Source organism: Chiloscyllium plagiosum, unplaced genomic scaffold (genome assembly GCF_037043375.1).
Source record: "Chiloscyllium plagiosum isolate Xiang-an unplaced genomic scaffold, Cpla_swu_hap1 HiC_scaffold_4, whole genome shotgun sequence".
Classification (NCBI taxonomy): Eukaryota; Metazoa; Chordata; class Chondrichthyes; order Orectolobiformes; family Hemiscylliidae; genus Chiloscyllium; species Chiloscyllium plagiosum.
The window spans coordinates 56,221,035-56,236,173 of NW_028270142.1; the positions used below are offsets into that span (position 1 = coordinate 56,221,035).

General features: G+C 43.2%; 1 long non-coding RNA gene across 5 annotated transcripts in view; it reads left to right on the plus strand.

Moving 5' to 3' along the window:
* The window catches only part of LOC122549174 (uncharacterized), a 232,466-nt gene that overhangs the window by 7,426 nt on the left and 209,901 nt on the right, over positions 1-15,139 (plus strand). Inside the window, exon 2 of one of the 5 annotated variants that reach the window (XR_015756967.1) lies at positions 7,696-8,187. The exons of the other annotated variants lie outside the window; for them this stretch is intronic. This is a non-coding gene — a long non-coding RNA (uncharacterized LOC122549174). The remainder of the gene's footprint in view (positions 1-7,695; positions 8,188-15,139) is intronic. 5 annotated transcript variants of the gene reach the window in all.

Genomic DNA, 15,139 nt, shown 5'->3' on the forward strand with positions numbered 1-15,139 from the left:
TCGGTGAGAAGCAAGTTCTGCCAGATGTCCTGTGTGCGAGATGGCAGTGAGTTAGAGTGTAGGCTGTGGTTTTCAGTCAAGGGGATTGTTGCCAGGCTGCTGTTTGCCATGGCACTGCAGCCTGGCCTACTAGCGATGTTGCCGTCTTCCTCCACATTCCAAATATGAAAATGGATGTTCAAAACTATCATCTCCCATCACCTCAGAGTGGAATTTTGAGTGTTCTACTAGTCATCTGGTCCTGGCTTCCTTGTTATACAAGAATTCCTCAGTTGCGTGTCCATTTTCCAACCTGCACATGAGCTTGTGCCAGTGAAGTCAATTCTGCTTGACAAGTGTTGAGTAAATGTGAGAGAGTTGCCTTTGACAGAGCTGTCACTTCTCTGAATTTGTCCAACTATAACACGCCCAGAATGAACTGTGGACAGTGAAGATGGAAATTGTTGAGTTTCCTTTCTTGACCGCTTTAATTCAACAAATATTCACAAACACCATGACCTGGTGCTGAGAACACCAGGCTTCAAAAGTTTGAGTCAACCTGTTGTTACTCAGTCCACATTTCACAAAACAAAATCAGAAATTGCTGGAAAAGCTCAGCAGGTCTGGCAGCCTTGTGGAGTGGAAACAGAGCTAACGGTTTGGGTCCAGTGACCCTCCTTCAGACGATTTTGTGACTTCGTGGTCACCTGAATTGGTAGCTGGGTTTCCTGTGTGTGTATTGCACTAAATCAAGCAATCTATGGTCTGTCAACATGGGCCAAGGTATCCGAAGGCTAACCACTTCCACATGGAAATTAGTGTGATCAAACAAAATGTGACACTTTGTTCCAGAATTACGGCTTTTTCCAATCGTAAACTCCGTTAGTTGTGGAGACGTATAGCATGGAAGCAGACTGTTCAGTCCAACCTTTCCATGCTGACCAGATATCCTAAATTTATGTAGTCCCATTTGCCAGCATTTGGCCCATATCCCTCTAAAACCTTCTTATTCACATACCCATCCAGGTGCCTTTTAAATGCTAATTGTACCAGCCTCCACCGCTTCCTCTGGCAGCTCATTTCCATATACACACACATACCACCCGCTGTGTGAAAAGGTTGCTCTTCAGGTCGTTTTTTTAATCCTTCCCCTCTTACCTTGAACCTATGGCCTCTAGTTTTGGACTCCCCTTTTGGTTTGCCTTTTGGAGTTGCCTTTTGGTTTATGTTCACTTAAGGTTGTGTGTTGTTTGCTTGTAGTAGTGTGCAAACCAGTACGACCATCTGTCAGCAACTGGCATTGAACTGATGGCCTTTCGTACAAATGCAACCTGCTCGAACACACGAGCATCACAAAATAGTGGGGTTGTTTCAGCAATGTCTTGGTATTGACGTGGTACTTACCGATCATCTCTATGTCTGGTCTTGCCATCATCTCTGTCTTTGACATCCATTGTCCCTTCAGTTTCTTGAATTTATTACCTTGTTTGTATTTCTAGATCTTGTATCTTTCAGTTCATTTTGTATCAGAATTTTTGTCAGGAGAAAGATGTAACAGACTGACAAATGAAGACTGAGCAATACTTAGTCCTTTTTTAGCTAATGCCAAGTGTTTCTTTGATCATTTGTGCCAAAGGTACAATGTCACTGTTGTAGAGATTGACCTCGTCATCTTATAGGGCTTTATTAACTGGTGTTTATGACTTGTGAAATAATTTCAAAATATATTTTCACTTTGGTAGTGCAAAGGCCATCCCACGCCTTCCCAATACTTTTCAACACTACATGTCTAAATTAATTATCTAAGAGGACTACCTTATTCATACATTGTATACCATACGTACTGTGTCTGTTTGTGCTGGACCAGCCATACTTCAATATACGTGACGTTAGATTTAATACACAGTTGGCTGTCCGAATGGAGAGAAATAGAACCTATTTGCTAGCTGTTCCGGTGAAGGTTTTTAAATGGATTTGCATGTTTTCTATTTTGGGAAAGGTTGCCTTTTGCTCGTGCTACTGTTTCCAAAGAGAATTCCACTATCAGTGGAATTTCATAAAGATTGTGAAAGGCGTTTAACAGAATCTGGGTCTGTAGAATTTTAGCTATCCCTGTGTGTACTTTTGAGTCCAGTTGCAGATGCTGTCTTTTCTAAGTATCTTACTCTTCCAGTAAGATAGTCTTTTGAGTTCTTTTAACAAATAGGAATAGAATGACAGAGACTAATTCATAATTTTAGAGCATGTTGGGCTTATTATTCCCTTATAACATCTAACAACAAATCTAGCAGATAACTGATTATAGGTTAGAGGGTTGTCAAAAGACCTCAAAGTGAAATCATTGTCTCTGCCTTATTCTAAGGTATCCTATAGAGACTGAATTGGATTACTGTTGTCCTATAGTATGCAAGGGATACAGTGCTTTAAAATATCTCTGTCTATTTTCAACTGCAGGCTAGTGAAGTATAATGTAAGCCACATTGGTTGTACATCTTGCAGAAGATCTCCACTCTTGCTTTGAGGTCAGACGACCGTGGACTAATTGGAAGGCACAATGCACATGACTGGGTGTTTAATAGAGTACAGCACTTATGTGAATTTAACACATTGCTAGTTATGTCATGCTCCTTACACAAAGACCTTTAAATCTGGAAGTAAAACATTAGGTGGACAGGTCAAGTCAAAGAATAGGAAAAAGAGTTTGCATTTAACACTTCTATTATAAAAGTGAATAAAAGTCTTCCTGCCCAGAGGTAAGTTGTGCTTTCATAGCCACCTTGAATGCTTGATGTTTAAGTTGTACCACAGAAAGTTAAAAGCGCTTCAGGAATATTGTAAATGATTACTGGGTTTGTGGAGTGCACAGGGTCCTTGTTTCGGGTAGTTGTGTATGGCGATGGTCATATGGCGTGTTTTACCATATTAGAAGGTCCCTGTTTCATTTGGCAAAGCTGGCAGTATCTCTCAAAAATAAATGCTCATTCTGTTATGGGTGTTCAGTGGTTGATTTCCAATCAAGTACAGGTGTCCCCCACTATCCGAAAGTGGAGCGTTCCTATGAAACCATTCGTAAGCCAAAATGGCGTAAAGCGAAGAAGCAATTACCATTAATTTATATGGAAGAAAATTTTGAGCGTTCCCAGACCCAAAAAATAATCGACCAAATAACACACAAAACCTAAACGAACTAACAAATAGTTAAGGCCGTCAGACATTGGGATGGTGAGAGGTACAGGAGACTGGGGTGTAGAAGAGAGAGATACCTTAAGACACATCGTGCTAATGGGTGCACAAAATAAATCGAGATAAAGCACATGCTCACAGGCGCAGTTCAAAGTTATGGCGGCTTAATGCTGAGTGTAGTTCCCTGGGAAGGCGTTTGGCGGCGCCACTTTCGCTGCGTGCACTTTTTCGTAAAAGCAAAAGTCCTCTTTCGGTTAGCGAAAACAGATACTAACGTTGGTGTTTCGTAAAAGCAAATTGGTGTAACATGAAGGTTTGAAAAGCGGGGGTATCTGTATTGAATGTTAGCATCGAGTGCTCCTTGGTCAACTTAGGTCCGGCAAGCTTAGTGATTTCGGTCTTTGGGCTTAACAACATTAGATTAACACCTAGAAATGGGCAGGTGTCTTATGAAAAAGTGGGCTTTAGACCACTGGAGTTTGGAAGAGCAAGTGGTGGGGTGATTGAAGCATACAACATCCTGAAGGGTCATGACACAATGCATGTGAAAAGGTTGTTTCTTCTTGCGGGTTAAACCAGAAGGACGGATCACTGTTCGAACATAAAGGGTTGCCAATTCATAACAGAAACTAGGAGAATTTTATTTCCTCTTGGATTGTTGAGGGTCTTAGGAATGGTTTTGAAGCAGAAACCTTGAATATTTTAAGATAAAGGTAGATAAGTACTTGAAAGGTTATTGAGGGTAGGTGCAGCTGTAGAGTAATTTGATCAACCATTATCTTACTGAATGGCAGAACAGACTCAACGGGCTGAATGGCCTACTCCTATTTCGTGTGTTTGTATGTAACCTTCGGTGTTCCCTGATCACACTCTCCTGCTCTGTTAGTATGATGGTATCCCATTTCCCATAAGAGCCTTTCTGACATTGAATTGTTCAAAAGTGGCCATTTCAAAAGTGGCAAACATCTGATCCACTGCCCAGCAAAAAATTTGAGGAAATGACCATAATGTGTTTCAACACTAACTTGACTAGAGTGGATTGAAAGTAAGCCATAACTCATTGAACAGCTCATTTGAGTTATTGTTGACCATGTCTTTTAGTGCAGCTGTGCATATTGTTCAAGTCTTGGTTTAGTAGTCATAGCCACCACTTCATAATGGTCAGATGTGATTGAAATGTGTAATGTATTTTATCCACAGGCTGCTTGAAATAGTTTTGAGTGAAGTAGGGTGGGAGGAGTGATGAAAGCACTAGCAAGCTCCTTGAGTGCGGTGTCAAGCCGGCGTAAGTGCTGAAGGCAATTGTTTTCTTTTCCATTGGATTAGTTGCATTTTCCCTGTTGCTGGCCCATTGCTAAATGCCATATCTGACTCAACAGCAGCACCGCTGTCACTGACAACAACAACTTCTTTTGCTACTTTAAAGACATTACATAAATATAAGAGGTGCTCTACAAGTGCATTACAAAACAATGTTATCACACCAAGCTACTTAACAATCCCCTGAGCTCCTCATTGTCCAAGTTTCTGTCTTTTTCTGCGTGCCACTTTAGCCTGTATCGAGCCTGTATAGTCGAGTGAATGTCAGTGCACCATTATCAGTTTTACAGCAATGCCCAGATGAATCACTGTGTGGCTGTCTTGGTAAGAAACCTGAGGGGACAACTAGTGCCAGAGCACACTCTTCACCTTGTCCTGCAAGGTCTTGTACACCTCCAAGGCCGTCTCTGGATCTGCCTGCTCCAGTTGGCAAGGGCACATCAAATTGCAAAATGGCTGTCATTTGCCTTGACCTCCAGAGGAATGAGAGAGTTATGAATAAAGCTGGTAGGGAATTTAGGGGAAGCATATTCACCCAGACCAGTTAAAATGTGGAACTTGGTGCAACATGAATTGTTGGGGAGATTAGCCAAGATGCATTTAAGGGGAAGAGAGGTAAGCACGTGAGGGAGAAAGGAATCAAAACATAGGTTTAGATGAAGCTAGATAAGAGACTAGTGTGAGCATAAACTGTGCTGACCTGTTGGGATGACTGTAATACAGTATAAAGAAAGCACAATGTTTTTAAAACACAAACCTGAAATGCTCTTGCCATGAATGCTGCCTTTGAAATGCAGTAGTCTTATTTTGACCTGGCTAGTAGCTGGATGTTGCGCACGCTACAGAACTGGGTGGCCAAAATCTCTGCATAACAGCAAATGAAAAGCCATGTGTTGTTCCTCACTGACCCTCTGCCAGTCAGTTATTTCTCCCCCCTTAGTTTTGAAGTTCATTAAACATGACATTGTTTATAACAGGTCATTCGAACCAGACCGTTTTTTTTTAAATTCAAATGTACTCTGCAGTGAGACATATTATGGTTCAAGTAGGGGTCTGAATCTTCCGCGACATTTATGAGTTTAAAATGTTAGGCTTTGAATGTAAAAGTGTCATGTGTTATGGCTCAGGCTTTGACATTGAGACTTTGAAGCTAGTAACTTAAAAGGTAAGCAGTTCCACAGTTAAAGATGATTCTTCTGACATAGCTAGAAAGACATTGCACTGCAGAGGTAGATGACTTGTACCAAATGTTTTGTGTAGTTCGCCACCCTCTGTTGCCAATAGCCCTTTGGCACATTTGTTCCCCACTCTCCCACTTTTGTCGCAGTTTGTTCATCCACCTCCTATTGACCTCTTTTCCCTGTGGTTCTGAGGATGAATACAGTGGAGATGGCTTGGCTGAATGTCCCCTCGCTGTAGATCTTTTGTAAATTTTATGATTTGGCCAGCCCCGACAGAGCACCTAATAAAGCCCTTCATTGACAGTTTTGGGCGAGGCATCCTCAAAAGTGGCTGGCGTGCAGCAGGGAAACCATCTAGAAATATGAGTATTTGAGGGAAAGAAGCCTTTCTCCACAACAGACCTTCTGTACATGGCCAGGGCTTGATTCAAATCCAAGTTTGGCATCAGAGAAGAAAAATGCAGTCTTGCCTATCTCCATGACAGGCATAAATAGTGATTTTTTGGACTGGATCTAAATAATCAGTGAGGTTTCGCAGGGGTCAGGACTGGGCCACTTTTCCTAATGCATGAATTAATGCCCCAGACCTGGGTGTACAAGATTTCAATATCTGAATGTAAACTTTAGTATTGTGAACTGAGAAAGGGGGAATGATAGTTTCAAGAGGCTATTTAGTTGGATGGTGATGTTGCATACAGAATTTCATGCAGATAAGTGTGAAGTGATTCATTTTGATAGGATGAACAAGGAGAGATAAATTAAAGGATAGAAAGCTAAAACAGTTGCGAAGACAAAGAGCAGAAAAGCAAGGAGACTATTATCAGCTTTTATACAACTTTTGAATTGGTCTTAACAGACATGCTTAATTCTGAGCCCCACACTTTGGGATGGTGGTGAATATATTAGAGAACACAGAAAATATTTACGAGAATGATTTCAGAATGAGAGAGTTTGGTTGCATGGGTAGGTTGGAGAGGCTGGGACTGTTCTGTTTTGAGCACAGCAGAGAAGGTTGAGAGATTTGCTAGAGGTGTCAGTACTGATATCGGCATCATTGGGTTCTGGATAATTGGGGGAAATTGTTCCCTTTGAAAGGAAAATCAAGACCAAGAGGGCACAGATTTAGATTGATTGATTGGAAAAAGAAGCAAAGGCAACTTGAAAAATGTTTCACGCAGTGAGTGGATTGCACTGCCTGAGTATGTGGTGTAGGTAAACTCATCCGTGGCTTTCCGAAAGGAATTTGATGTGCACGCGAAGAGAACAAATCTGCAAGACTGGCAAAACAAAGTCGCTGGGAAATGAGCTCAATTAGGTTGCTGTTTCAGAGAATGGATATGAACTTGTTTGCACTCCTGTGGCTGGCTGTTCCTTTAATTTGAGCATGGTGTCTCCTTAAAGTGATGAGGCCCTCACAAGGTACTGCATGGGATTTGGAGCACAGCTTCTTAAGATTTTAGATTCTATTGTCACGAGTACTCAGTAAAGGAATACAGGAATGTGGTGAAAAGTGTGCAAAATTGCCATTCTCTGCCTTGGTTACACTGCCTCATAATTAAGATGTTGTGGCTCAAAGCGTGATGTACATTGAGATGTGAGAGTTGTCTCCATTTTGAATGAATGGAACCAAGTTCCTCCTCATGACATTAATGTCACTCCTGCTGCATTTCAAGGACAGCTTTAATGTGGCATTTGAAATGCACTCTGGTATATTGCTCATTGCATTGGAGATCAGTTGTTACCTGACAACAACAAGGTTGTCAGTCAGTATAAGCATAGGTTGAATAATTAATAGTTATAGAGTCATACAGCACGGATACAGACCCTTCAGTCCAACTTGTCCATGCCAACCAAGTTTCCCAAACTGAACCAGCCACATTTTTTTAAGTTCCCTACATCCTTTGATGCAATTTGTACTTTTTCAGAAGGGCAGTCGACTTTATGGTGAAGCTTCATGGATAACAACTTAAACTCCCAATGACAGTCAGAAATGTAAACTTAAATCAGCAACATATTTTTCTTATTTACTTAGTGCTGTGAGCCATGAGGTTACGATTGGCCTATCCTGTCTAGAAGTTCAGAAGTCCAACACCCAAGAAGTTTGCCAGCATCGAGGACAACGCAGCCTGCATGCTTGCAGATCTGGTGCCAAGTTGTTTAATCTCTCCATGCTCAGTAGCAGCAGGATGTGCTATATACTAGATGCACCACCACCCTCTCAAACCACAAACGGTACCATCTCTAAGGATAAGGGCAACAGAGACGGGGGGACACCACCAGCTGCAAGTTTCCCACCATACCACCATCACCATCCTGACTTGGAAATATATTGTCATTCCTTCAGTGCCGCTGGGTCAGAATCCTGGAACTCCCGAATGGCATTGTGAAGCACATATAATGAGGTGGTTCAAGAAGGCACCTCATCACCAATTTCTTGAGGGAAACTAGGGGTGCGCAATAAATACTGGCCCAGTCATCAATGCCCACATCCCAGGAATGGATTTTTTAGAAGGCTACGAGAAAGGTAAGCTAATATTTTTTTTCATGAATGGAAAGCTCTTGCTTTTGGCTCAAATGTAATGTTTTGGGCTTTTACCTGGTACATGATGTGACAACCCCAATGAGGTCAGCTTGTAAATTTCTCCCCCAGCCTGGTACCTGGGACAGAGTGAAGTAGATCAAAGTTTCCATCTTGTTTTCAGCTTCCATTGGAGTCCACCTTCTGTTCACAAGATATATTTATACAGCACGATAGCTGCACAATATATTGCTTTTGTGATCTTTAATCTTGTCATCTGAAATCTAAAATCCCCATCCTGTAAATGATTTAATGTGAGTAATTCATACCATTTTGGTGGTGAGTGAAAATTAGAATTAGATTACTTAGGCTGAAGTGATAAGTTGGTGTGACCGTCCAATGAGCAGTTTGTGAATTATAGAGAAGGCTGCATCTTTTAGTCAGGGCTCTTATTATGGTAACCATCTTAATCCAGCTCTTAGCTGCTACATTCAGTGTGTTTTTTGTTTGATTGTGGGATGTGAACCTCATTTGGCAGGTCTTTGCTTTCCATTCTTTATTGTTTTTATTGTGTTGATGGAATCACAATAGTCCGTGTGGTGTGAGTGCGCACACAGGGCTGTTGAGGACGGAGCTCCAGGATGTTGACCCAGCCAAAGTGAAGGGACAGTAATGTAGTTACAAATTGGGATGGTGTAGTGGCTTGGAGGAGAACCAGCAGCTGGTGGTGCTCCCTTGATTGAAGTGGTGGAGGTTGTATGTTTACAAGGTACATTGCAAGGAGCTTGTCAAGTTGCTGCAGTCAATCTGGTCGAAGGTATACACTGTGAGCAGTGGTGGTGGACGGAATGACAGAGCAGAAACAGTTTTTGAGTCATGATGAGAAGAATGCTTGTTTTTAACAACAACATGTGGTGTATTGCATATGTACAAGTTACATTGACTAATTAGTCTTTGTAAATTAGCATATTAGGAGCCTGAGGTACCACGTTGTCTCCGTTGGGACCTTGTGTTAGGTTATTTGTTCTCCATCCAGGATTGTGTGATATTCTTAGATTGAGTAGAATCTAATGCAGTTTCACACTAAGTCTTAACCTCCCTCTTTTGTTGTATTGAGGTATCGAGGAGTATATTAAAGGAGGAGGTATATGGTGAAGGTATTTAGGGAGAGAATTCCAGAGCCTTGGCAACTGAGGGTGAAACTACCAATGGAAGTGCAATTAGAATCAGAGATGCAGGCTGTAATATTGGAAATCCTGACTTAAAAAGGAATGCTGTATGTAACTACGTGTCTGGACTAACCAAGGCTCCTTAATTTAGAGCATAAGATAATAAGAGCAGAATTAGGCCATTTGGCCCATCAAGTCTGCTCTGCCATTTGATCATGGCTGATCTTTCTCGACCCTGTTCTCTTACTTTCTCTCTGTATCCCTTGATCCCCTTGCCTATCTATCTCTGTCTGAATGATACTCAATGGCTTGGTCTCCACAGACACTCCAACGTTTTGCTGAAGAAATTCCTCCTCTGTCAGTTCTAAAGGGTCATCCCTTCAACTCTGAGACTGTGCCCTTGGGTCCTAGTCTTTCCGACTAGCAGAAACATCATCTCCACACTCAATCTATCCAGGCCTCTCTGTATTCTACAAGTTTCAATAAGGTGTTCCTCATCCTTCTAAACTCTACCCTCCTTATATGGCGAGCCCTTTATCCCCAGGATCATTTTTGTGAACCTCTTTTGGATCCCCTCCACCGCTAATGCATCCATATTTAGAAACGAGGCTCTAAACTGCTCCCAATATTCCAAATGCAGTCTGTCCAGAGCCTGTAGAACCTCTGCTCTTCCAATCTAGCCCTTTCGAAATGAACATGAAAATGAAAGTAACCTCTATCCCTTGCTTATATAGCTGTTCTCCCATGCCGTTTCTCTGTGTGGTCTGAGGGAGAGTGACTTGAATTTGACTAGAATGGTAGCTCTGACAACCAAGTGCTAAAGTGAATCTTTTAATTTAACCTCTGATATCACTGTTCCTGCAGCAGGCGGCTCAACATGCGAGGAGGAAATGGATGGTTATGATGGAGCTGTGTGCCTACTGTTTAGTCTTGGTGTTGTTTCACCTCTTATGGTGCACTTTCTGTTGGGAGCAATTTGTTTGAACATAAAGATGTTGCACAACATGAAAGCAAGGCTTAAGTATGATTAATGCTGTAGTAGTTTAGTACCAAAACAATAGATGTGAATAAGTCATTTGATAGCATTGTAATTATCTCGCATCTCAATGAAGTGATATGATTTCATCATATAGGACTGTCAGTATGGTTATTGTTACAGTATCCATCGGACTCTGACAAACCCATAATTATACTATTTCTCCAAGCAACAGCAACTAACACAGCAGCCCATTAATCAGTAATGGGATGTGGTAATGTTAACTTCAGAAGCTTTTCTGTTCACTCTGCAATGTCAGTCCAAGGTGCACGATATAATTTTATTAGTTTTGACAAAGAATTTTGAGCTGATGGAATTCATGAAAAGCTAACAAGAGTTACAGATCCATCCATAACACAAGATAGAACATAGAACATAGAACATAGAACAATACAGCACAGAACAGGCCCTTCGGCCCACGATGTTGTGCCGAACTTCTAACCTAGATTAAGTACCCATCCATGTACCTATCCAAATGCCGCTTAAAGGTCGCCAATGATTCCGACTCTACCACTCCCACGGGCAGCGCATTCCATGCCCCCACCACTCTCTGGGTAAAGAACCCACCCCTGACATCTCCCCTATACCTTCCACCCTTCACCTTAAATTTATGTCCCCTTGTAACACTCTGTTGTACCCGGGGAAAAAGTTTCTGACTGTCTACTCTATCTATTCCTCTGATCATCTTATAAACCTCTATCAAGTCACCCCTCATCCTTCGCCGTTCCAACGAGAAAAGGCCGAGAACTCTCAACCTATCCTCGTACGACTTCCTCTCCATTCCAGGCAACATCCTGGTAAATCTTCTCTGCACCCTCTCCAAAGCTTCCACATCTTTCCTAAAGTGAGGCGACCAGAACTGCACACAGTAATGGCTTTATGTTCAGATGTTCATTATGGCTTTCTTACTGGCACTCTCACCTGTGTGACGGACATTTCTAGTTTGAAATCCCAGTCCAGGCCCTGAATATGGAATCTACTGAGACGATCCAGTGCCATCGTTCAAAGCTGGTGTTAAAATTGAGGCCTAATCTGCATCCTCAGAAAGATCCCATGACTCAGTTTGAGGAAGAGCAGGAGGAAGGTGTCATGAGCAATATCTATCCCTTCACCAGCATCATGAAAGACAGATTGTAACCCATTACCTTAGTGCTGTTTGTGGGAATTTGCTGTGAGGGTGTTGACTGCCATGTATCTGACATTGTAACAACGACTAGGCTAAAAAAGCAATTCCTCTGCTGGGAAGTGTACTAGAGCGCTGCTTGTCCCTTTAGAATGTCTCCTTTCTCCAATATGCACCAGCTGCTATTCCGGTCAACCCCTTGCCCATGTGGCCAGCTCCATATGGAGGACGTGGTCTTTGTTGTACTGCTAGTGCAGAGCTCTTATTCTTTGGGAGTGTGTAGTTACAGAATTGCTCTACAGCGTGAAAGGACCTATTTGGGGCTTTGCTGTCATTAAGTAGGGTGCTGTGCACAGAATGCCATTGCTATATTTACCACTGTGTGTAAGTCTAGCCGAGTGCTTTGAAGACTGGTTTGATCATGCCACTTGTCAGTGGTTTTTAATGCATTCGTGGGTTGAGGTTGGTGCTGGCGCAGCCCCAACTCTTATCCATTGCTGGTCACACACTGCTGCTGTTGAAAGTAACCAAAGTTAATGGAATGCTGCCGTTTATCTCTAGGATTGGAGCACGAGAATGCAGAGTTTATGCTCAAACTGAACAAAACTCTGGTTAGACCTGACTTAGAGTACTTAACGAACAAACCTAGGCACCACCCCTTAGGAAGAAAATACTGGCCTTGGAGGAGTACAATGTAGGGTTACAAGAATGATACTTGGACTTCAGGGCTTAAGTATGAGGAGAGATTATACAAACTAGGCAGCAGGGAGTGAAGAAACAAACAAGAATAGAGAAAAAGCCTGCTTTACATCATCCTCATCAATCGATCTGTCGCAGATGTATCTGTCCATAACAGGAGCAGTGAGAGTGACCACCGCTCAGTTCTGTGGAGACCAAGTCACATCTTCAAATTGAATTCCTAGTGTTTAGAGGGTTAAGAGGTGATCTGCTTGAAGTCTTCAAGACATTAGCAAGAAATGACAGCGTAAATAAATCCAGACGATTTCCACTGCTTGGGCATTCAGGAACTAGGGGGCATAGCCTGAGAATTGGGGCCAGACCGTTCAAGGGAGATTTTAGGAAGCATTTCTACACACACACACACATACGTACAATGACAGTGGATACAGTTGTTAATTTTAAATCTGAGATAGATAAACATTTTGTTAAATAAAGATATTAAGGGATATTGGCCACAGACCGGTGTATGGAGTTTGGCCACAGATGAGCCATGATCTCATTGAATGACAGAACAGCCTGAGGGGTTAGAGGGCCTACTCCTATTGTTATGAGTTGAATTGATTGAAGACTGATACCTGTGTTGCTGGACCACAGGAAGAGGTAGAGTTTGGTTATCCACTTGGCACTTCTAGTTGCTGATGGATGCAAATGCATCAGCCTTTCCTGTTTTGCACAGCTCCTTTACCACTGAGAGTCGGGATATATGGAGAGCTACTTTCTGTAGTGAGTTGTTTAATTGCCCATCACCTTTCACAACAGATGTGACAGGGTTACAGCACTTAAATCTGATCCATTGTTTGTGGAATTTCTTAACTCCATCCTATCACTTGCTGCTTCCACTGTTTGGCATGCTAGTGTTGTAGCTTCACCACATTGACATTTTTTTAATATATGACTGGTGTTGCTCCTCGTACACCCTCCTGCACTCTTCACTGAACCAGGGTTGATCCCTTGGCTTGATTGTAATGATGGAGTGGGGGCCATGAGATTGCAGTTTGAGTTTGAGTCAATTCTGCTGCTGTTGGTGGCCCATAATACCTCATGGATCCTTAGTCTTGAGTTGCTAGCTTTGTTCAAAATCTATCTAATTTAGCACCATGCTAGTGCTGCACAGTGTGGTGGTGGTGGGGGGGGGGGTGTCTTCAATTTGAAGATGTGACTTCGTCTCCACATAACTGAGCGGTGGTCACTCTCACTGCTCCTGTTATGGACAGAACGATTGATGAGGATGATGTAAAGCAGGCCTTTTCTCTATTCTTGTTTGTTCCCTCACTCCCTGCTGCAGGTCCAGTTTAGCAGCTTCATCCTGTGGCACCCTCAGTATTGGTTCTGCCAAGCCCTTCTAGCTAACAGATGTTGAAGTCCCCCAACCAGAGTACACACTGTGCTCTGAATGCTTCCTCCAACATGGACAAAAGTATAACCCCGTTACCTGAGGATGCCACCAACACTGCTTTTGTGAACGACACACAGAATGTCACTTCCACTCCTGCTGATGCCACTGAATGCTGCTTCTGCCTCCCAGACTGCTGCGGTTTATGTCACTTCTTCTGGTGATGTCACCCATGATGTAATGGATGATACCATGACCACACCCACTCCAGAGACAGTTTCCGCCCCCTATCCCAACTCTAACTCTACACCAGGTCCGAGCCCGCAACCTGTCGAGTTTTTACCATCCTCCACCCCCCAGACCTTCCCCTCACTGAGGATAAACCATCAGTCCTCAGTAAACGTCTCACCTTCATCCCGTTATGCTCCTGGGTCAATGAATTACACATGCGTTGCGACACCAAGCTTTTCTTCTTCCGTCTCTGTGCTTGCTTTTTCCACTGGGACTCTCACCCACCCTCCGAGGACCCTTTCTTCCCCCCTCCATACTCCATCCACTTGGACACCCCATCCTGGTCTGTTACCTGTCCTTGACATCTTTATCTGCAACTGCTGCCAAGACATTTACTGCCTCAACCTGTCCACTCCTCTCATCCACTCAAACCACTTACTCTCACAAAGCTCAGACCTCCACTCCCTCTGCTCCAACCCTAACCTCACCGTTAAACCAGTGGTAGTTTGGTGCAGGATCTCTTCACTGCTGAAGCCCGGTGCCAACTCACAGACACTTCCTCCCACTGTCACTTGACCAAGACCATACCTCCCATCACCAAACCATCATCTCCCAAACCAAGCACAACCTCATCATCTTCGAGGATCTACAGGCTCCAACCTCATAGTCCCGGAACCCAGCACCACTTGGTTCTACCTCTTAACCAAAATTCACAAACCCTGACTGCCCTGGTCAACCTATTGTCTCCGCCTGTTCCTGTTGCATAGAACCTATCTCCTCATATTTCAACACTGTCCTGTCCCCCTTGGTCCAGGAACTCCCCACATATGTTCGGGACACCACCCACACCCTCAAACACCTCCATGACCTTTTTTTCCCCAGCCCCCAATGCCTCATCTTTACCATAGACATCCAGTCCCTATATATGTCCATCCACCATGGTGAAGGCCTCCAAGCCCTTCCTCTCCCACCAACCCAAGCACTATCCTTCCACCGACACACACATTCAATTGGTGGAACTGATCCTCACTCTCCACAATTTCTCCTTTGAATCCTCCCACTTCTTTCAGACCAAAGGGGTAGCCATGAGAACCAGTGTGGACCCTAGCTATGCCTGACTTTTAGGTGGGATACGTGGAACAGGCCATCTGTCACAGCTACACTGGCCCCATTCCCCACCTTTTCCTCTGCTACATTTGATGACTGTATCGGTGCCACCTCGTGGTCCCACGAGGAGGTTGAACATCATCAGTTTTACTAACACCTTCCAACCTGACCTCAAGTTCACCTGGACCATAATGGATACCTCCCTCCCCTTCCAGGAC